At 36.6% G+C, this 24903-nt stretch overlaps 1 protein-coding gene across 1 annotated transcript in view; it reads left to right on the forward strand.

Annotated features, from left to right (window-relative positions):
* LOC136835555 (uncharacterized) overlaps window positions 1-24903 on the forward strand; it is a 234954-nt gene that overhangs the window by 75161 nt on the left and 134890 nt on the right. The window contains exons 6-9 of the mRNA XM_067099210.1: window positions 4327-4433; window positions 6039-7879; window positions 8003-8087; window positions 8857-8987. The gene's annotated coding sequence lies outside the window, so the exon portion shown is untranslated. The remainder of the gene's footprint in view (window positions 1-4326; window positions 4434-6038; window positions 7880-8002; window positions 8088-8856; window positions 8988-24903) is intronic.

Genomic DNA, 24903 nt, shown 5'->3' on the forward strand with positions numbered 1-24903 from the left:
TATACGTATATATGATACATACATACACAAATTCTCTCTCTCTCTCTCTCTCTCTCTCTCTCTCTCTCTCTCTCTCTCTCTCTCTCTCTCTCTCTCTCTCTCTCTCTCTATATATATATATATATATATATATATATATATATATATATATATATATATATGATGAGAGAGAGAGTGTCCTGTTTTCAAACATTCTGTCCTCTGTTAAAGTGTACAGGGATTACTTAACGTTTTCTGAAACAATGTTTTTACTTATGATTTAGCCATCTTCAGATGTAAACACACAACACACACACACACACACACACACATTATATATATATATATATATATATATATATATATATATATATATATATATATATATATATATATATATATATACAGTAAACTGTTCCAATTCATTTTGTGTGTACACTTTAGTTATATTTTTCCTGTTACAAACAGGATCATTGCAGTAAATTGTTCAACATTCTCTCTCTCTCTCTCTCTCTCTCTCTCTCTCTCTCTCTCTCTCTCTCTCTCTCTCTCTCTCTCTCTCTCTCTTTAGCTCAGAAATTAAAGATCATTGGATTAAAAATAAACGCATTTTGTAGTATAGAATCCCTTGGTCTACAAATAGACTTGTCAAGAGATCTGACACTGTTGTTCTTGCAAAGCTGACAACTGATATGTCTTGCTATATATAGTTAAGTCTCATTGTATATGTATGCACCGATAGCTTTTGTTAAAGGAGAAAGGATTATAAGTTAGATATTATTGTTTATACTATGGGGCTGTTTATATTATATTATATTATATTATATTATATTATATTATATTATATTATATTATATTATATTATATTATATTATATTATATTATATTATATTATATTATATTATATATGTGTATGTGTGTCATATGAAGTATAGCCAAAAAAAGAGGAAAGGTAATCTGTAGAATTATACTGAAATATCTTAGGAATCGTGGATTATTGTAGGCCTAGGTAGTTCATTACGTGTAATTTGTTTTTATCCTCTCAAATGAAAACAGAACATCTCAGCATTTGAAAAGAAATTACTCTCATTCCCCCTTTGAGAGTAAATTGGGAACTGTTTTTATCTCCCATTCCTTCAATAGAATACAATAAGGGAAAGGAGTACCTCTTAAACTCTATAGCAGTTCAACTGTCTATGTTAAATATGCTGATTGTTAACTGTGGTTATGTGCCCTCTTTCGCTCTAGGCGCAAGCTGAGTCTAATTTTTTTCTGATATTCCATTGTTTAATCTTTCTTTTCTAGAACTAGAGTCCCATCGTACCAACGATTTTTGAGCAGTTGGGTCCTTCCCTAAAGAGCCATTTCCCAATGAATGCTTGATGACCCTAAAGAAGACAAGTTAAAAAAAAAATGTCAAAATAAGACCTCAGCAGATTCCTCACCAAGAACTCCCTCTCCGTTACGATTTGCTGAGTTCCTGATCTGAATGTCTAAAATGACTGGGGAAATGTGCCTCACTCACGTGACTTGTAAAAAGACAAGTTCCAGTCGTACTTATTAAATTCTCTTCGTCCGGCATGCATGAACATGCGAAGGTTCAATACTCGTTGCTTAATTTCCGAACCGATTGTTCTGAATGACTAAAAAATCTCGTTTTTGTGTTTGAGTGCTTTAAATAGTAGCATCGGCTACCCGAGAGGTCTTATAATACCTGATTAACGTTTGGGCAAACTATTCTTTGGTTACTTTAATTTTGAAACTGGACAAAACTTAGATGAATAAATACGCAAGATCCTTACTAATATTCAAACGAAATGAGTGAATGAGAGCTTTGAATTAAGTTCTGTGAGACTATGAAAGCGTGGTGCCATCTCTTAGACCTAAGTAGGATTTGCTGATTGATTTAAAACCACATAACTCACTGTAGTAATGGCTAAGTAACTATGAGAGCATTACATTGCGCATATAATTGAACTGACAGAGAAACAAATTAAAATAGATAAATAAGAGATGCCAAGATTCACACGACGTACTATTATACCTTGTGAGCATTCCTTTCTGTAGTTTATTGACAATCTACTCGCTTGCTTAAAAAGGGCAAAGAGTTATCACAGGAATGCTGCTGCGTTATGTTTCGATGGTGGTAACAGACAAAGGATCCTCTGCAACTCTTACAGTCACAAACAAACCTCCCCACTTTTTTTTTTTTTTTTTTTTTTTTTTACGTAAATGTGGTTATTAGCTCTACTGTGACGCAGAGAAGAGGTCAATTAACCGTAAGATAGCAAAAGCTCAATTATCATAACACAAAAGGACCATTGCTGATAATGACGTGTTAACAGGGCCAAGGCATTGTCTGATGAGAGCATATGACGCGTTATTCATCATGACTCACGAGTGCGTAAGTGAATAAGTAAAATGTTCACTTTCACAATTTCACGCAGAACTGAAGTCACGCGTGCATATGCTATCTTTACACAAACGATATGGGCTGTGAGATGCCAAGTTTATAGGCGAGAAGCTAAAAGATGCCAAGGAAATGTATTCGCGTCACATGGTGTCACATCGTGTCACACCACTTTCAGTTGACTCGTCTTGGCTGGAGACGCTAGATTTGACAGGGGTTGTGGTATGACCGAAGATAAGGAGGGTCTGCGCTAGAATAGCAATGAAGCTCAGGACTTGACAGTTTGTGAAAGGAGGCATTTTACAGAGCCATTTTACAGAGACAGATAGACTTACGAAGGGTTTGGGGAAAGGGAGTGAGGGTTGCCTTATGGTACTTCCTATGCGATTGAAAGTATATAGGTCTACTTACTGTGAGGTAATCATTTGTAAGGAAATTATAATTTTTCGTTACCTTTATTTTTTCTGCTTTCGGCTCCTTATAATGGAAGGACAGGCAAGCAAATGTGGCTGGGGATTATTGCATTCGAGGGTATATAAGGGATGATTAAGTCACACACACACATATATACATTATATAGACATACGTATATATACATTTATATTATAAAATATAGATTCCATACTACAACCCACTCTAATCACCTGACAATCAGGTACTCAATGCTTGTCTAGGATGCAATACCACAAGAATCGAGATCACATTCACTATTAGATCGTTAAATGATACATTTGATTTTGTAATCTGGCGCTGTAACCTCTGTGGTCATCGATACATGATAAAACATAATAATTTCTTTTTATAATTCAGCCATAAAAAAGACATATTACTGTCCATTTAAAAAATTCATATAAAACAGAGTAGCAGTTTCTTGTAACGAGAGGAATTCAGATGTAATGCGACAGATTATAACGCCGAGTGGTCAACATTAATTTTCCCCATAGTTTTCTTTTCTGTGTTGTTGGGGGGAGGGGGAGTGCCGTCAGTGCACCTCACGCGGTGCACTGTAGACGTTACCTAAGGCATTTTGCAGCGTCCCTTCGTCCCCAAGCTGCAACCCCTTTCATTCCTTTTACTGTACCTCCGCTCATATTCTCTTTCATGCATCCTAATTCCCACCCTAAATAACACTTGTTTCACAGTGCAACTGCGAAAACGGTTTTCCTCCTGTTACACCTTTCAAACCTCCTTACTCTCAGTTTCCGTTTAAGGGCTGAATGACCTCATAGGTCCCAACGCTTGGTCTTTGGCCTAAATTTTATATTCCATTCCATTCCCCAATTTTGTAAGCATCTTATGAAAACTTTATTTTCTTGGTCGAATTTTAATCAGTATTGATTATTTCTCTTTAATCGGCGTATTTTCTTCTCAATCATGAAAAGTGATATGTTGTTTATTGCATTAAAAAACTCTCCATGGATAATTGAATTAAATTAGTCACAAAGCTTCTCTGTAAATTTATAATTAATGACTTGAAGTGTTTACGTTTTGTCACAATTTTTAAACAATTGAAACCTTAACATGGAAATCATATTGGTCTATCAGGGAGTCAGTGACCCTGGGAGATTGTGACGCCAGATAAACTGCCATCAGTCATTACATCCTGGAAACCATTTGCGTTAATATGTGCAAAAATATCTTAATCGTGTTTAGAATTCTTGTATAGTTTTTAGCGTAAAATGCGTTACTTTCCTTTTATATTTCATGCCTTAATAAGGCTGAGCTTATAATTAATCAGTCTCATAATTAATCAAGAGAAGTAAAATTTAAAGAATTAATGCACTTATTGCTAGTACTAACTTCATATATAAGCTGTGTATTCAAATTTAAGTTTATTCTCCGAGAACACGAAAACAGTAAACAGTGATTTCATCCACGGCGTTCGAGATATGAGCTTAACTGTAGTCACCTAATCTACGGAATCCTTGCTTTTTCAGGTTTCAAGTAACGTGTTGTGATAAGCGCCGTCGCGGTAGTAATAAGTTTTCAGAACTTCCAAGCTACGGTTTTCCTTGTTCGTGCAACATAGCCGTTGTTTGTTAAGGTAAGTTTGTGCTTATTTTATATTTTAGAGTTTACGTTGTTTTTAAGGTGGTTTAGTATTCTTCTTTGAGTGAATTTAAAGTTAAATCCCAAGTTCCTGGAAAATGTGGATTAAATAGGTCTAGGCTTCGCGGTTGTTGGTTAACATATTCAGGAAAGTTAAGAGCTTATATGAAGCTTAATACTACTTGCAGTGGATGTTTTTTCAAGTGATTTCAGTAATAGAAACTTGCCGTTTCGAGTTAATTTTGTTTGAAGAGCTGCGTTTTCATGACCCAACATATATTGAAGTGATATAGGTCATAGATTTAAAGGTAGTTTTAACACTGGTTATTCTGTATTTGTTGCAGGTTTTAGGTAAGATAGTACGTGTTTAGGGTAGGTAAGATCTTAGAATTAAAGTTCCTTTGCAACTTTTAAGCGTATTTCGACGGACTGGTTTTTATATTCTTTAAAAAGTATTTAGCTTGTAGTTATCCACCTAAACTGATACAATTGTCAGATATTTAGTGTTATACTAACGTAGCTAATTTTCTTTAAACTTTATATGAATTTTTCACTTATGAATTTTTCATTTATAGGGATATTTCACGTAAGGGGAATGTTTCACTTTTTAGGAATTTTTCACTGAATGACTTCCACTGGGTAGGGGTTTTTCCACTGGGTAGGGTTTTTTAGTTTAATAGTTTGGTAGTGCTGTATGTGCAGTATTGGTTGCTGTGGAGTGAATTAACCGTTTTAGCATAATTTAAGGTAGTGTTAAATATTTACCTTTACAATACAGGTTAGGTAGGTTTAGGTAATGTGATGCTTTATTCCTTATACTTTGACCTGTGGGGATTTTTATACTTAGTACCACAGTGAGGGTTGAGAGTATCCTAGGTAAGTAGTTAATGTGGTCCCTTTTGGACTTATGTACGGCTTAAATCTTCTGCACTGGAAATGTCTAAAGTGTTTTTATCCCACAGTGGTTTGTTGATCTAGATGAGGCTAATTGGGTGTTTAGAAAGGCTAGGCTAATTGGGTGTTTAGAAAGGCTAGGCTAATTGGGTGTTTAGAAAGGCTAGGCTAATTGGGTGTTTAGAAAGGCTAGGCTAATTGGGTGTTTAGAAAGGTTAGGCTGATTGGGTGTTTAGAAAGGCTAGGCTGATTGGGTGTTTAGAAAGGTTAGGCTAATTGGGTGTTTAGAAAGGTTAGGCTAATTGGGTGTTTAGAAAGGTTAGGCTAATTGGGTGTTTAGAAAGGTTAGGCTAATTGGGTGTTTAGAAAGGTTAGGCTAATTGGGTGTTTAGAAAGGTTAGGCTAATTGGGTGTTTAGAAAGGTTAGGCTAATTGGGTGTTTAGAAAGGTTAGGCTAATTGGGTGTTTAGAAAGGTTAGGCTAATTGGGTGTTTAGAAAGGTTAGGCTAATTGGGTGTTTAGAAAGGTTAGGATAATTGGGTGTTTAGAAAATATTGATTTTATCTAACTATATCATTGTCTAAATGTACTTTAAGTCCACCTTTGCCAGGGTGGCATTGCCATTCTGGCAAAGGTGGACTAGGGTTGTGCATGGTAGTCATAGACTACCATGCACAACCTGAAATTCTAACCTATTTCTTTACAGGTTGTTGTTCAAATGAATATAACTTGGAGACACAAACAAGAAACCTAATATTTGCGACATGAGGGGGTAAATCTTGAAAGCAAATAAATATTGCTTTTAAAGAGGTCGAGATAACTGTAAACTGACCTGGCTGTAGGGTCTACAATATTCAAAATTTTAGATTGATTATGCCACAGTTTTTTTTAGACTAGGGTGAGCATGAGCATTGGACTTCCAATATTTGAAATTTTAAGTTCACTTAACACTAGGTATGCGGGTTTTAATTTTTTTAGGGGTATGTGGTGCAAGTGATTTAATTTTTTTTATAGAGGCATTTGACAGGAGCTGACCTGAAAGGATAGCAGATGGAAAGTTTATTCTAGCAGTGGTAGTATGAACTTGGTTTTGTTTTCAGGTGAGACAGGAGTACTTAAGCTCCTAAAGGAATTTTTCAGTCTGCTGCTAGTATGGTCAGATAGGTTACTTTTAGAGCAGGTAAACAGTGGTGAGGTGATCTGAAGATTAGGTGCATTCTAGTAAATCAGAGGCAATATTTGTGTCCAAACTGATATTGGAGTAAAGCGTCCATCATCCTGGATAGCTTTTATTATATGCAGTTGGCAACTGCTCTCCCATAAGCCATAGCTCAGAGGATTATCTATTATTAGATATTGACTTACTATTGTCTAATAAGATTTTTAGATATTTTGACTAAATATTTTCCTGGCTGTTTCAGTGTCCCTATTGTCCCCTTAGTATTAAGCATTTTTGAAAGTTTGTTTCCATAGTTGGTAATTTTCCTGGGAAGTATTTTATACTTAAATGTTTGGTATTAGATTAAGTAACGAATAAGTAACGAAATAACTTAAAATTAGTAATCTTCAACAAGGGGGAAACTGTAAAAAGACAGCTTGAGTATGACTGAAAACTGCAAGCTCTAGGAAACTTTGTACCTAGGAGAGTCAGATTTTAGGGATTTTTTCAAAATTTGACTATGGCTGAAACTAGACAATCCTAAATGTTGTCTTGTGGTTTTCCAAGTGCAATTAAATTGAATAAACTTTACTAAAAAAAAAAAAATCCTTTTAAGTTTTGGAGTAAGGGTGAGCCCCACTGAACTTGGTTTGTCCAGGTGTAAGGTTGCCAAGTACAGTATAGTTGAACCATTAACTGTTCTCACATACAGGTTAACTAGGTTAACTTGGATATGGATGTTTCATAGGTCCTGTTGATAAATTTCTTCCGTTTGGTTTTGGCCAATTACACTAACAGAAACACTAACAGACGCCTTGAAAGTACACTAAAGGGCTCATGAGTTTTCTACGTTTTGACTTGTGGCAAACCCAAGTAAACTTACACACTTTCTCTGCTGAGAAGTGTTAGAGATCATTGGTTATCAAAGTTTGGTTCATTCAGTAGTACCTGATATCTACTCCTGTTGGTCCATAGCAAATGCATTAATTTTACCGTTGCCCGTAAAGTTCAGCTGTTTATAGGTAGGGTAAATTCTCACCTTAAACACAAGATTTATGACAGTATGATAGGTTGAAGTTTGCTAAGCCTTAAAACGTGCCATTTGGTTGTGGTTTCAATCATTTTAATGGGCGTGAAATTTTTTGGTGAATTGATAGTAACATTACGATATGTTTGCATACAAAATGACAAATGTGGAATAGTCTTCCCCATCCTGAAGGGTTTGTACATTATGAAATTAATTTCTTGAGTCGTGTTGCTAGCTCTTGTCTGATAATTTACAAATTCTGCTTGTGAGTACTTTGTTGCAGAGGCACCTTATCCAGGGTCTTGATTGCTCATAAATTTCAAACCGGAAAGAAACCTTAACGTGGCAAGGGACACTAGTGGTAAGTGTTTGAAGTCTTTATTTGTTTATTTGTAATTTTAGCTTTTTCTGTATATTGAGATTGAAATAAAAGATCTGAATTTTTCATGTCTGGTGCTTAAAGTACTTTTATGTTTTTTACCAGGGACAAATATTGATACAAATTGGACTAAACACATGCAGCAGTCAAGTGGACATCTAGATTTATGTGAGGAAGAAAAGACTAAATGGTAAGGAAATGGGTTAGTGTAATGCTCTTGTCTATTAAAGTAATCAGATTACTGGTGTTGAGTACTACTGTATAGCAAGTATGAGGTTTCAACTGTACAAAGTTCAGAGAGGTTACAGGTATATGACATATTATACCAAATTCAGAATTATCTAAAGAGCAAGTGATCATTCCATGACTGTTGTGAAACCTTTTAAGCCTTTGAAGCTTCACATTTAATGTTAATTTGAGAATGGTAAATGTAGTGAATGGTAAACTGAGTAATAAATGTGTTGTGCAATGTCTCTTTAGTGATTTGGTGTTTTCCTTCATCCCATTTTAGTTTTTAAAGCTTTTTAATTTGGCCTAGGAAGGTATGAAGTTATATCTAAACTGGGAAAAACTTTTCCTTAATTGATATAATGCTGTAAAGCAAATTTGGTTAGAATATTAGGACTTAATAGGTACCTAGTATAATTATAAATGACCCTATTCCAGCAAGTTAAGGTTTTCTCTTGTCTATTCGGGTTGTCCCATAGCCGATTTTAGATGCTGTTGCCTGAAAAGCATGTTGCAGATCTGTTTATTATAAATTGGTTTGGGGTCTGTAAATGCTGCTGTTGTTATACAGTATAAGTTCGAAAGTTTTTGGTTAAAACTGCTCAGGGTAATGAGATATAGATAGCAATAATTTAATTTAAAAAGTAACTACTGTAGTTTTAAGTTAGTGTGGGTTTGGGTGAAGAATCTTTAAATCTGGGTGCACTAAGCATGTCTTACAATACTTACAGGGCTTGATTTAAGTTTGCTGAACATGAAAAGCTGAGGTACAAGTAATGCTGATGGAGTGGAGTACTAAGTTCTAGACAGATCAGTGCAAATTGAATAAAGTTGTGCCTGTTTGATGAAATTCCAAAGACAGGTACTGGTGTAGCAAGTATATGTATGGAGTTGGAAGTTTTAGTATGAGTCAAGTAGGTTGTTCATTACTATGTTCACATAATTAATGAACATAATTTTTGTCTATATATATAACCAATAGTGTATGACTTCTGTACTGGTAACTAAATTAAAATCAGCAGCAATAGCGTCAGAGTAAGCTGGCTTTACTTTCAAAGGTGACACTCATAATGTTTGATAAAAATGCTGAATTTTAGTAATTTAAAATTTGGGAAACTTGACAATCAGGGCAGAGGGCTTACAACTACTGGTGAGCTATATAGTAGCTGTAATAATAGGTACTTCGTAGTTTGTTAGTAGCCTGAAGCAGCCATTACTAATAGAATAACTGACCTTTGAAACACCTTATTTTCCTGTATCATGCAGTTTTAGTGGCAAAAACTTACATTAAGATGGAATTTAAATCTTTGGTTTATTGGAGCAGCATGGGTAATTTAAATTTCGTAAACTGAACATTGGTTGGGTTGTTGCAAAATTTATCATGCACTAAAATGAGGTTTGATCCTTTTCTGCTTACTAATAAGTGATCATAATGAAATACTGTATATAGCTTTTGACAAATTAAGCGGGTACTGTAAATCTGAAAAACTTAAAGGCTCAGGTATGTGATTTTTTATTGGTTTTACAGCTTCATAACAACATAGCCAGGCATCAGAGGACTAATTACCGTAACTAAAACTTTGCAAAGAAAGTGAACGCTGGTAATTCGCAAGGGTGTGGTCAATATTTTCCACAGGCAGTGGAATTCGGTATTCAGTATTTTGTGAAGAGTGAATGGTAAATATCTTTAAAAACTGAAATCACGAAGTTTTGATTAAATGGCCACCTATATTTTATTTACAGTAAAAACTTATATGAATATAGTTTGTGCTTAAACTCAAATGAACGTCGATTAAACCAAGGACTGTAATATAAGCTTTGAAACCCATTGATATCATTGATATATTGCATTGTAATTTGATAATGGTAGAGGAAGCTATGGCAAGGATAGCTTAAGGTACGATTGGGAATTTATTCTAAAGGCAGTAATATAAAAATTATGGTATACTGACCAATATGAGCTGGCTTGATAGATCTTGGTTCTGTTTACTAATGTTTTAATTGAGAATTTTGTTACTCCCAGTAGGCTTGGCTTCTTAAAGCAGAGGTTTGATAAATACTATGGTTTAGTTTGCTGGCACACGACAGTTTGACTGGTTTAGCTGTGTTGATTTGTGGAGTACAGTTAACCTTTTAAAGCTTTAAAGATTAGTTTGATATTTCCCTTTGTAACAAGTAGCATATACTTCAAATAGCATAAACTGTACTTCAAATAAAAAGTCAAATTTGTGAGCAGTTTCAAAATAACTAGGAATCTTATTGAATAAGGAATTTTTCTAGCTTTGATAAAAATTTAATATTTGAAGACCGTTTCCTCTGAAGATTAATGTTCACTAAACCTTGATGAATTAAAGAACTTGCTTGGCTGAATTTAGCAGTAGGAAAATGATCTGGTAGCTCTGTTCTTGGAAGAGCGTAATTCATTTAGGATTAAACGTATCAAAGTAAAGCAGCAAAAATGAAATTGCTGTTACGGACAGGCTAGGTAACAAACTAGCTGGGTGACTTAAAACACCAATAAACACTACTGGATTTGAATAGTTTTTCAACTCTAACATCCCAGAGAAAATGAAGGTACTAAACTCAATGTACTTGATGTACTTGCTTAAAGGATAATGGATATTGTTTAACGTAATTTTATACATTAATTTATATTCATACAGTATACATGTGAAAGGCTAAAGGTATTGAGTTCTGTACAGCGAAAGTGCAGTTTTTTATTCTATCAGGGGCGACTTGTTCTAATTAAAAAACAATGTAATATAAGTTTAGAAATTACTGACATAATTTCTGTAATTTACAGAGAAAACTAAATGGCATGTTCATACATTCAGCTCCATAATCATGCGCGAACCAGTTGCCAAATGTTAAATGAAGATGAGAGACCTCACAAAATGTCAAATTTCTAATTTGGATGATTTAGTGAAAAATGGGTTAGTTTAAAGAACGCGCATTGAAGTAAAAGATTCTCTATAATTTCCCTGCTGCCTTTTTGTGCCTAATGTCAACCTTGACTACTTGGAACAGATTTCGGGCACAATCCCCCATAGGGGGATAGCACCGTCCTTGCACCTCGCGCGGTGCACTGTAGGCATTGCTGAAGATTCTCTGTAGCGTCCCTTCGGCCCTTAACTGCAACCCCTTTCATTTTCTCAATGCACCTCCGTTCATTTTCTCTTCCGTCTTACTTTGCACCACCTTCTAACAATTGTTGCACAGTGCAACTGCGAGGTTTTCCTCTTGTTACACCTTTGTAAGTATCCTTTTACTCCCGATGTCCCCATCAGCTCTGAAGGACCTCGTACGTCCCAGTGCTTGGCCTTCGGTCTTAATTGTATATTCTATGCTATTCTATTCATGGACAATCTTTTTAGTTATTTGGCATGAAGGGATTAATAATAAAACTTGCCAGAGGTCTCTTGGTTTACAGATTTGGTGTTTACAATCATGAAGTTTTTTTTTTTAATGTTCAGTGTACTAATTCCTCCATTGCACAGTTTTTCTCAGTAATACAATAACACGTTCTAGGTTGTTAGAGGAACAGCTGCGAATAGTAGACAAACCTTAACTTTGCAGTCTGTTCTAATAAATAAGCACTTTGTTATAACAGTTGCATAGTAGAGTATAATTTACCATGACAAAAGCTGCTCCCAAGTCAGTTTGAATATCTGGACATGACCATTTTGTATGTTCACTTAACAGATTTGAAGGGGTAAAACTGTCAGCTTGCTTGTACTCAGTGAATAGCTAAATGCTAGCAGGAAAGAATTGGGTACATTGTTGCTAGTTTGTTCAAGAGCCATGAAAAAGACCATGCCCTAATGTTCGAATTGACTTTGGTGCTTTATCATTTATGCTTTCAACATGTAATATTTGTAACAACTCGACTGGAAGTTGTTGCTTTGTGAGGGGTGGGGGGGTGGTGACTTGTCTCGTAGGATATCACAACATACAGTGTCTTGTGATACTTTGTCTATGAAGCTAGCAATCTAATCGTTACCCTTGGATAGTACAGTGCTTAGATGCATTAGTTTTTGCTGTTGGTACTTGCGCTCAGATTTAGGAATAAATTCCTTGATGGTGACAGCTTGAGAGAGGACTGGTAAGTGGTGTATTTCGTGTGAGTTTTGCTAAGATCCAGCAAAACTTGAAGACCTCAGTTACCCAATCATGTACTGTGCTCCCATTCTGAATTGGCTTAGAAACAAAACTGTATTTTTGCCACGTCAAAAGCGCATGCACCTTTGAAACTGGGGCTTCGTACACTAGCAAGTGAGAGAATATTACATGCCCAGTATCAGAGGTTTTTAATTCCTTGTACTACAAAGTTAAGGAGCAGCAACAAAGATACTGATTTTTTTTTTGAAGCAGTAATTATACTTGAGAGCGGTGCACTTTGCTAATTATCTTAGTTTTGAAAACTATGTCTTAGCGTTACTTTGACTGCTGCTGTAATATTTTTGTTTTGCGTTTTTCTTAACATTTTATTCTTGGAAAGCTTACTTGGTGAGTTTGCCTGTATTGGTCGTTTCTAGTTTCGCCATTTTGAATGGCGACGGAGTTGGATGATTTGATGATTTTGTTGCTGAACGAGCCCTTTGTTGGCCGAGTCGGTTGAACTTTAGACCGTCATTCGATGGGCCAGAGTTCAATTCCCGCCGCCGGCTGATGAGTTAGAGGAATTTATTTCTGGTGACAGAAATTCATTTCTCGCTATAATGTGGTTCGGATTCCACAATAAGCTGTAGGTCCCGTTGCTAAGTAACCAATTGGTTCTTAGCCACGTCAAATAAGTCTAATCCTTCGGGCCAGCCCTAGGAGAGCTGTTAATCAGCTCAGTGGTCTGGTAAAACTAAGGTATACTTAACTTTTGTTGCTGAACGGCGTGGAAAATTAGGCTGGTTAGTGTGACCTCATCCTCTGCCCCTTCATGTCCTCTATCCAGAATACCCTAAAATATGGGAATCTTGCTGGGTCTTAGGCCTAAATTCTATATTCATCTCAACTCAACTGTATAGACTCGACCTTCTACAACTGATTTCCATTACTATCTTGTAAGAAAAATTAGTATCACATCTTCCCGAGTATTTTATATCGTAATTTTTCAACTACTCCATCCTAGTTTTCGTCAGCTGTCATGTTTATCACCTCTGGAAAGAGGAACACGCTACCTTTCCCTTTTTCTGAAAGCATTATACTACCTATTTATTAAGAGAGGTTAGTAATTGCTTGAGAAGGGAAGTTCATTAGCTCTCCCCATCTGGTGGCATAGTTTGGTTTAGGCAGAGTCCCGTTTTAAAATTCGTACCTACATCACGGTAAATTGTGTAATAGACCGTACCTGCTCTTTAAAAGTTTTGCCAGTTAGAGAGTTAAACCGCAAGCTGCACTTGTGAATATCTTCATTAACTGCAATTATGTAACGCAAGCAAAACCTTAAGTAGAGCGGGGGTAAAAAAACGAGAGAGAAGATCTACCGGTTTTTATTCGAGACTGCCTTTAAACGAGAACGTACCTTCCACCGAAAGGAGGAAAATGGTAATTCAAGTAACGACGCCAAATTTACCCTGCCACCACGTGGATGGAAAAGTGTGTATATATAAAAAATGCATTGTTGCAGTCGTCTAGAAAAACAAACTCGTGAATAATTTTTTTTGTCGCCTTTATGCGACTTAAGGAAAACGAGGAACGGTGTATTATACTGTACTCGACTGGTGCTGTGATAGTTCAGCTTAATTAGACCGATACCTCTTGTAGGAGGAATTATGCTTGCTTTACCTCAGCAAAGAAGTGACAGTCACGCTTGCAAAGGTCATTTGAACTTTGGGAGAGTCTTAGAATACTTTTCCACAAAGAAAAGGTCATTAGAATGACAGCTTTTAAATTTCGTTGAGAAAGTGAGAGATAGAATGAAAAATGAAGTAACAGAATGAGAACGAGAGAGAGAGAGAGAGAGAGAATGAAAAATGAAGTAACAGAATGAGAACGAGAGAGAGAAAGAGAGAATGAAAAATGAAGTAACATATGAGAACGAGTAACTTAGAGAGAGAGAGAGAGAGAGTCCATAGGGTGTAGACGCCTTTCTTGAACCAGCTCCACCATACTTGATTAAAATATGGTGACTGGTTTCATTACCACTTTGCATTAAATCGTGTGATGATGATGGCGAAGGTGATTTGTAGACAGTTACTTGATGATGTTTTCCTCTTTGTCACGTAGGTAGGAGAAAAAAATTAAGTATGGAAGCAAAAACATGAATTTTTAATCATTGGGTAATACCTAAATGAGAGAGACATAGGGGAGAGAAGCAGATAGATAGATAGATAGATAGACATAAAGGTAAACAGAGAGGTAGATGGATAGATAAATGGAGATAGATAGATAGATAGTGATAGGTGGATAGGTAGACCTAAATGAGAGAAAGAGAAAGTAGGTAGATAGAGATAGTCACATAGATAGATAGACAGTGATAGATGAATAGACAGAAAGATAAAGATAGGCAGATAAAGAGATAGAAGGATAGACAGAGCTAGATAGGCAGACATGGACAGACAGAAAGAGAGAGAGAGAGGGCGTAATGTACAACCCTACAGAGCTTGCTTTAGAACCATAAACATAAACGAAGAAAGAATAAACCATTAACATAAATGAAAAAAAAGTAGTGACGGGGGAAAGGCGAGAAATGTCGAGCAACAACAATCTTCCTCCTGGTTCCCTTTCTCCTAAGTAAGGAGAGAGAGAGAAAAACAAATTGGTGGTTATGAAAGTTGTTGATCTAAATATGACGGAGATTCTGAAGCAGCAACAGCGACGGAAGATGAAATGCAAAAATCTGAATGCTAAAGATAAGCAGTCAGTTCCTCTCTCTTCCTTTCTGTATTTCTCTTTACCTTCTAAAGCTTCCTAATGAACACCGTATTCTTTGGTTCCGCAGGGGGATAGCGCCGTTAGTGCACCTCATGCGGTGCACTGTCACTGTAGGTTCTGTGCGGCGTCCCTTCGGCCCTTAGCTGCAACCCTTTTCATTCATTCTTTTTTTTTTTTTTTTTACTGCACCTCCGTTCATTTTCTCTTTCTTCCATCTTACTTTACTCCCACTCCTAACAATCGATTCACTGTGCAACTTCGAGGTTTTCCTCCTGTTACGCCTTTCAATTCAAACAATTTTGTCGTTAATTTCCCTTTCGAAGCTGAATGACCTCATAGGTCCCAGCGCTTCGCCTTCGGCCTAAATTCTATATTCTATTCTACCATATTGTTTGGAAGCTTGAACTTAGTTTATGGTCCCGTGTTCCATGTGAATAGGGTTCACCTTCTGAACAAGCGTAATATATATATATTTTGTAAATAGAGATTAGCTAATGGCTTTCATGATGCTTGCCTAGGAGTTGGAGTCTTGTAGCTGTCCCGTGAATATGTCTTTGTGTAGATGGTTTCTTGACACGAGAGAGAGAGCATTAGCGAACGCATTTGTATAAGCTACAAGACCCCACTATTTGTGTAGATTTACTTGCACAGGCTTGGGGAAGAGAGAGAGAGAGAGGAGTCTTTGATAAGCGTCAAGTAATGCAAGACATGTAAATTTGCACAAACATGCAGCATAATCTTTGTCACGTACGTGCGTTTTTGTGTCTGTGTTTACAAGGTTGTGAGAGATAAGTAGCCTAACATTTAAAAAAAGATGCAACATTTTTCAAATGAGACAGAGAAATGGTAGGAAGGAGACATATAAGTATTTATTGTAAATACTGTCTGCAAGACGCAAACACGCAGTATGAATCTGTCACCTGCCTGCAGGTCTGTGTGTATGTCTAAGAGATAGAGATAGAGAGATTGTGAGGGATAAGTAATTTAACATTAAAGAGTGAAAGGTAAAAAACCACTCTTCAAATGAGAGAGAGAGAGAGAGATAGGAAGGAGATGAGTAAACAGGACATAAACCTTGCTTTAAAAAATGTTTGTGTGTGTGTGTGAGAGAGAGAGAGAGAGTGTGTGTGTGTGAGAGATTTTAAAGAGAATACATTACTTGAAACATGCGAGTGGGGAAAGATGCAAATACGTGTTGAGACATGCAAGAGAAGGAGAGAGAGGAACTGAAAAATAGACCCATAAATTTCCAGCCCTTGTGGGCGAGAATTTTGAGCAAAAGGACTTCAAAGAACCACCAAGAATGGAAAGGTGAATAATAAGAATCTTACCTAAGAAAGAGATGGAAAAGAAAGAACGGAGAAGGGAAGAGGGGAGTTTAGGGATAGGAGAAGGAACATAACGCGATAATTAGGGAGGAAAAGAAATAGACACGTAGAAGGTTCTAAGTAGTTATGGAGACTGCATGTCGCAACGGTAAAAGTTGTGGAATAATGAACAGAAAAGGAATGTAACGCTGATAAAAGGGAAAAGCGAAAATTGAGTGTGAATGAGTGTAAAGGAACTGGGTGAAGTTAGATTGAATAAGATGCGCTGGGATGCTCTCTTAGTTGAGTAAATGGTGTACTAGCAATTAGAACCTGTGTAATTACCGAAGCTTGGCAAGATATGCTTGAGGAAAGGAGAACCATTTTTATACTTAGATATTTTCATCGATTTTACTCGTGGTAATTAGACTTTTTATATACCCTTGTCCTTCTAATTTGCCTTCGTCGTTTTATGTAATATCATCTATACCCGTTTTTCTATCAAGTACGTAAATATATACATAAGTCTATACATGTTGATTAGATACATATTTGCGTACAAAGTTTATTTAGTAATGATTAACATTTGTGGGCGTCATATAATCTCCCCACTACGATTGTGGTCCCAGTATTCTGTCTTTCGCCACTGAAGTTTTTGGAGTAATAATAGATGCGAGATGGTGGCCCAGGGCCGCCCAAATCAGCGGGTGCAACTTGACCCTACCTTTCCATTTCAACCTTACATGTGACTGCAACCCTTTCACCCCTTCCGCGACATCCCCGGAGATCCATATACAGAGAGTCATGCTGGAAATACCTTGCCTGAGCCTTGTTGAGAGCAAGTTGTAAAATTGGTTTGCAAACGGCTCGGCATACCGCCTTGGAGTACCCCGCTAGTAATGCGTTTATTACTGTGCGTACTCTTTTCTGGTCACATTTACCAAATACGTATGCAGCATTCATTAGCCCCAGTGCCCTCTTAACCTCTCGATTTCTTCGCATTTTGGAAACTCTTTGTTACTGCGAAGCCTAGGACCACATGAAGGTGAATGAAAATATGCTGATATGCCCGGTCGAGATTCGATCTCGGGTCGAAGTATCAGCATGAGGTGACGATAATTACCTGGTCTCAAACTCCGTTCCACTTTTTGATGCAATAGTGGGAGTTAAATTCATCGTCCGCCTCAATTCAAACAATGCTTGGTAACGAACAACAACACAGGCTCCTTCTTCGTAGGTGGGTAGTGCCGTCAGGGTCTTTGCAGCGTTCACGGGCCCCCTAATTGCAACCTCTTTCTTATTACTGTAGCTGCGTTCGTATTCTCTTTCTTCCATCTGACTTTCCACCATCTCCTGACATTGTTTCCTAGTGCAACTGCGAAGTTTTCCTCCTGTTACACCTTTCAAACCTTTTTACTCTCAATTTCCCTTCAGCGCTGAATGACGTCATAGGTCCAGCGCTTGGCCTTCGGCCTAAATTCTATATTCTATTCTACTCTAACACAGGCTCCTTGTAGGGGGACGAAGCAGGTGATCAATGGTATTATGAATTTATATGTTCGTTAGGTAATGTGCGAGTCCTGCAAAGCTGGCTTCGTCGATGACACCACCAAAATTCAGCGATGACGTCAGCAACGGTCTATAAAACAAAGTACCGTCTTCTTACCCTGCTCTGAAGGAATAGGAATCACCCACGCTGGGATGAGATTTAATCATCATCTTGTTTCTGGGGACATCTCACATTCTGAACAAAGTACACAACGAATCATTTTCATTGTCAACGAAGGACGATGCACGGAAAGAGAGAGAACAGTAAAAAAAAAATAATAATAATTGAACGAGGAGATACCGACAATACTGAATGAAAATTAAATGGTAATATTGGATGCAGCTACGACCTTCGATCTAAGACCTAGCGAAGGAGACGGAGAGAGAGAGAGAGACTTGTAAACACGGTACGCCAACCGTGTCCACCTAATTAGAGACTATGTTCTACATTAGGAACACAACTTCGGACGCAGATTGCTTTTTAGGCTGAACTGTAACTTTTTTCAAATGACTTGCTGATGACATCTACAGAATACAAGAAATATTTGTGGCTTTATTATAAATTCTTTAAATGAATTCAGACGAACTTTTTCTAGTTTACAGTTTCCCTCTCAACATTCATGGATAGATGGAATCCTACAGAAATCTGAAAATGCTTATTTATATATATATATATATATATATATATATATATATTATATATATATATATATATATATATAATATATATATATATATATTATATATATATATATATTATATATATATATATTATATATATATATATATATATATATATATATATATATATATATATATATATATATATATATATATATATATATATATATACATATATATGTGTGTCAGCTTTACGCCTAACATATTTATCCTTTTAAATATTAAGCAATAATGATCTATTAATGTCGAATTCAATTAACTTTGGTAATTATTTGTGTTCATAGATCATATACACTTACAGTATATAATCCATTTGGAGTTAGGTTATTCCCTGGGCTATTTATAGTTAAAATTTCAAAGTATATATAGTATATATATGTATATAATGTGTGTTTGTGTGTGTGTATCCCTGGAAGGCTCATTTGTTATGAGAAAAAGTTCAAGTGGTATTAAATATATTAGTTTACGGTCCATTTTGCCCCATTTTCTATGATTTTAATCGTCCATAACCTCCTCAATTAAGATCCTAAAATTGATGTTTAAGAAATGAGTTTCTCTCCCCTCTTCTTCTTCTTCTTCATTTTCCTCTATTTTCCTGGTTTTGGAAAGGCGCGGATGACGAAACCTTCAACGAAACCGGTAGTTGAAGCAACTCGGCTTCCTAATGCGTTTCCATCTTCATAATCCCTTACTTTTCCTGAGCTGGAAGAGAAGGGCTGACTTTAGTGTAGCAGAATCGAATGAGATATGGCTACGCCCATCTTAGACACCTCCGTTCCTTTGGAGAGAAAGAGAGAGAAGGGAGAGAAGGTGGATTGCATGAGGTTCAGATGACGAAAGGAATGTCTTTACGAGAATAACTGTGATTAAAAGTTCTTGTCTTTCGGCTGGTGACCGAAATTAGCATTGTATTGAGACTTGAGTCTCTCTCTCTCTCTCTCTCTCTGACGTATTCATTCTTTTGTTTAAGGTATTTGTCTTTCAGATATTCACAATATCGATTTTCCGAAAGCAAAGGAGATGATTATAACGCGTTGCAAATAGTACACACACACACACACATATGCGCTTATGTGGATCTTTAATGACAAATCAAAATTCTTTAACCAGAGGTCAACTGTTATTCTATTTTACTTAAATATTTTCCTAGCATAGTTTATTCCTTGTGACCATTCAGAAATAATTGTATGTTGCGATGATAACATTCACTTGCAATAAGTGGCTCTGAGTATCGGTCTGTGGTAATTACTTAACATGTGAGAGACAATATTTCAGAGATATTTATCAATTTTTATCAAAGTCCTCTCCTTGAAGTTAAGTATTGTAATTGGAAATGTCTGTCTCTCTCTCTCTCGTTTCTTGTTGTTCTGTAAAACTCAGCTGAAACTAATGAAACTTTCTGGCAAGTTCTTACCGCCTGAGTAAATCCTGATTTTGCTTTTACCGTGAACGCACCAAGCACTTGACACTTACAGGCCCTTGAAAACAATCTGAATGTCATGTGATTTTCGCGTGTAATTATTTAAAATTTTTTTCATTTCCCGTCACTTTAGAAACGAAGATGAATTTAATGGGAATCCATTATCTAATAAATGTTCACGCAACAAATTATATGCAACCTTAACACTTGCATAATTTAGGCAAATCTTTTGGTATGAATGACCGTTAACTGGTGGGGTCAGTAGTCTCCAAATGTAAGTTCATAGAGTTGCATAGTGACAGTTAACTAAAGTTTTACCAGTACAGATTTGCTGAGAATAAAGAGATTGATTAACTTGTTAAATCTTCGGTATACAAATAACTCGTAGGGAAATCCTTTGTCTGGTTGTACCAGTTTTTGACAATATGTGGATTTAGGTCGCTTCATAGTCCATACCATTCAACGTATTCAGAGACGTCACCTGACCCGTTTTCATGGATGTGTGCTATTGTTCTTGAAAGTATCCACAAGTTGTTAGGTATACTAACTTAGGTTTCGATCAAATATTTAGTAGACCTAATCGTCTCAGGGCAACCGGTTCTGGCTTACGAACCAGATTCAGAGAACCATGACTTATTTCGTCTTGAGCTGCTACAAGAGCAACGGTTGGAAAGTACTGTGTAGCATTTATCAGCAATGCTACCGCGTCATGTCACAGACTGATATGATTCATTGCTCTGTTACCTTGGTTGCTTTGCCCAGTGTAGCTGTTGATTCAGCCTAGTGGGTTATCTCATTAATCGAGCTTAAGCTGAAAGTCTGGAGGTTGAAGGTGATGTACTACAGAGTACCCCAGTGAAAAGGAAGACCAGATATTTCCCTGACCAAAATTATTTGTTGGGTACTGTCAAGTGGTTCCCAAGAGACACCGAGAGGGTCTTCACTAGTCTCACTCATAACACCACGTTGGTTTGTCTTTGACGAGTTTGCGAGTTAGTAAGACATTTGTGTATTCAGTCATTATTGTGTGGCTTAAATGTTGTCTTAATGTATTGTCGGCCAAATTATTGGTTAGCACAATCAAGGACTTTTGCTTGTTCCACGGCAAGACATTCCTGTTGCGTCAGGAGAGCCATCTTAAGGGTAAAAGGAAAAAGTAAACACAGGAATAAGAACTGCATTGTTATCTGTGCTGTATTTGATTAATTTCCGTATATTCTTACTTTTATCTAGTGAATATAAAGGCATGTATACTATTTTTTCTATTTATTTCCTTTGAATTCGTCTTTTTTGCTTTATTCATATGCGATAGTGGAAAAGAAATACCCCGTATTAAGCCATCGAAAATGATAGCAGAAAGCTGGCAGGCTGATGACTGCCTTGCGCCATTGAAACTTTGTGCATCGTCACACACAAAAATGAACAAAAGTAAAAGAATTAACAAGACAAAATATTGAACTTGTCATAATCAAAGATGCCACCAGCAATCAGCGTCTTATATTTATAAGAAGGAAACGTTGGAAGACCCCTCTCGATTTTAGTGAAGTAGTTCGGTTAATTTATACCCAACTCCTATTTTTTGCTTTTCACGAAGTGGCTTCAGTGTTCCCCCTTAATGGTGAGATCAAGTTTATCCAACTTTCCCTGCCGAAACAAGGGGCATCAGCGGCCTTACGCCATTTCCCCTATTTCGTCTTAGGGCACGACAATGCCGTTGGCATCTTGACTCAGCACCTGCAAGTTTTTGTAGGCAGCGATCATCCACCAGGAACGAATTCCTCGAAATTGTTCAAAAAATGTGTTTTCCTAATCAGCGCCCCTCATACAACGTCAGATCATCGTTGCGGATTTTCCGTAATTTCAAAAGTAGTATTCATGCGCCGGTCACAGTCACACTTTAAGGTTTAAAAAAAAATTGTTTTGGGGTCAATGATGTGGTTTCGTTACGAGGAACTTTTTCTCGTTAATGGACGGAAAGCAAACTTTAATACGACTTATGTTAATTCCTTAAATGATTTACAATCTAATTTACAGTAAAAAAAACAGTAGACGTACTCACAAAAAATACGGCAATAAACGAACTTTAAAAAGATATATGAAATTATGACATAACATAAAAAAAGAATATGAGAAGTAGAGGATATGATAACGACAAAAAAATATGATATGAAATTATGACAAACATAAAATAAAAGAATATGAGAAGTAGAGAATACGATAACGACAAAAAAAAAAATATGTATATGAAATTATGACGGAACATGGAAAAAGAATATGAAAAGTAGAGAATACGCTAACGACAAACCATTCTTCATTGGAATCCCGCCTGGTCTGCTGTGACCTCATTGTTTATTTTTCTCCCTCGGTCTATTTTCCCAGATACACCCGAGTGTAGGGGGAGTTGCAAAGTGGCCTTGCAACACTTTGCAACCTGCTCTGCAATGCCCCTTTTTTTTTCTTTTTGCTGCCGGGAAAGAAGGCGCGGGAGAGGCTTTTGCAATCCCTTCACCCTTTCTCTAATGGCGAAAAAGGGACGACCTCGCTTGACCTGACCCTCTCCTACCCCAACCCACCATCATCCTCTCCGCCGTCGGAGAGGCTGACCTGATACAAGTCCATTTTACGCAGATTCCGAAGCTGATAATATATTTAGGCGCCGTCCGATTAAAGCGGATCTCGAATTGGGCAACGCAGGAGAGAGAGAGAGAGGGAAATCCCTCTCGCGTCCCGATTGTCTCATGTTTTGATGGAGGCGTTCGCTACCTCGTTTCAGACCGTGTTGTTTATATTTGTGTCATATTTTCTCATTTCCTTCCTCTCTTCATTCCTCTCTCTCTCAATTTATTTTCCAATGACGAATAAATGAACAGAACCATTCGATAATGAAGAACGAAACGCTAAAATACTCACAGCTAGGAGAGAAATGCTAGGAAAAAAAAAAAAAAAATAGGCGTGAAAGGCAATTAAGAACCTCAGCTCTCGGTAACAGAAATACGGCCATATCACGTAATCGCCCGAAGCGGGAAGGAGAGCCAGAGAAGCCTTTACTTAGCACTGTCATGACTCAAGAAGCGAAGCGTATAAAATCGTGGAACGCTTCAATCACTGTTTACGAGCTTCATTATGTGATTAACTTCAAATAAACGGGATTCATTCTTGACCAAATGGCTGTGGTTATCTCGATTGTTTGCGCTGAGGATTCCCATCGGCCGCGTACAGGTTTTAAAATGGCAAATCTATTTTAACCACGGGAGAAATGATTAAAAGCTATTAATTTTGTGCACATAATAGAGAGAAGGGGATTGAAACGAATAATTTTTGGCAAAACGCATCGACGTATTTACATAATAAGTGATAACCCTGCAATGAGAATATTGGCTAGTGGTTAGGAAACAACAAAATTTATATATAAAAATGTATAATATATATATATATATATATATATATATATATATATATATATATATATGTATATACATACATATATATATATAATGTATATATATATATATTTATATATATATATATATATATATATATATATATATATATATATATATATATATATATATATTATATATATATATATATATATATATATATATATATATATTATAATCCAATAATAACCCTGTAATGCGAGTGTTTCAGTGGCTATCAGATCACACTCTGATTTTATTATTTACACATAATAATCCAATAATTGCCCAGTAAAGGGGCGAATATACAAAGGAGAATAAAAAAAAAGAGACTGAATGACCTACAAGAGAAAAACAGCGGTGATTTTTCCTCTTTATGCAATAATTGACGAAAAAAAAGACTTTCGAAGTGAGAGTCGACACTTACCTTTGTTATGAAAGGATACACTTACCCTTGCTATGAAAGGATACACTTACCTTTGCTATGAAAGGATACACTTACCTTTGCCCTTTGCTATGAAAGGTAAACTTACCTTTGCTTTGCTATGAAAGGTACACTTACCTTGGCTATAAAAGGTACACTTGCCTTGGCTATGAAAGGTAGTCTTACCTTTGCTATGAAAGGTACACTTACCTTTGCTATGAAAAGTACACTTACCTTTGCTTTGAAAGGTACACTTACCTTTGCTATGAAAGGTAGTCTTACCTTGGCTATGAAAGGTACACTTACCTTGGCTAAGAAAGGTACACTTACCTTGGCTATGAAAGGTACATTTACCGTTGCTATGAAAGGTACACCTACCTTGGCTATGAAAGGTACACTTACCTTGGCTATGAAAGGTACATTTACTTACCTTTGCTATGAAAGGTACACTTACCTTTGCTATGAAAGGTACACTTACTTTGGCTATGAAAGGTACACTTACCTTTGCTGTGAAAGGTACACCAACCTTTGCAGTGAAAGGATAAACTTGCCTTTGCTATGAAAGGTACACTTACCTTTGCTTTGAAAGGTACACTTACCTTGACTTTGAAAGGTACACTTACCTTTGCAATGAAAGGATACACTTACCTTTGCTATGAAAGGTACACTTACCTTTGCTATGAAAGGATACACCTACCTTTGCTTTGAAAGGTACACTTACCTTGGCTATGAAAGGTACGCTAACCTTGGCTTTGAAAGGTGCACTTACCTTTGCTATGAAAGGTACACTTACCTTGGATATGAAAGATGCACTTACCTTTGCTATAAAAGGTACACTTATCTTTGCTATGAAAGGCACACTTACCTTTGCTATAAAAGGTACACTTACCTTTGCAATGAAAGGTACACTTACCTTTACTATGAAAGATACACTTACCTTTACTATAAAAGGTACGCCTACCTTTGCTATAATAGGTTCACTTACCTTTCACAGGAAGAATTGATAGAAGACACTTGACCCATTTCGAATGGACTCCGATGACAAGAGGTGGAATAGTCATTTGTTTCATGAGATTAAAACAATTTTCATAAGCAGCTGTTTTGCGCGTGTT

Source organism: Macrobrachium rosenbergii, chromosome 55 (assembly GCF_040412425.1).
Source record: "Macrobrachium rosenbergii isolate ZJJX-2024 chromosome 55, ASM4041242v1, whole genome shotgun sequence".
In the NCBI taxonomy this organism is placed as follows: domain Eukaryota; kingdom Metazoa; phylum Arthropoda; class Malacostraca; order Decapoda; family Palaemonidae; genus Macrobrachium; species Macrobrachium rosenbergii.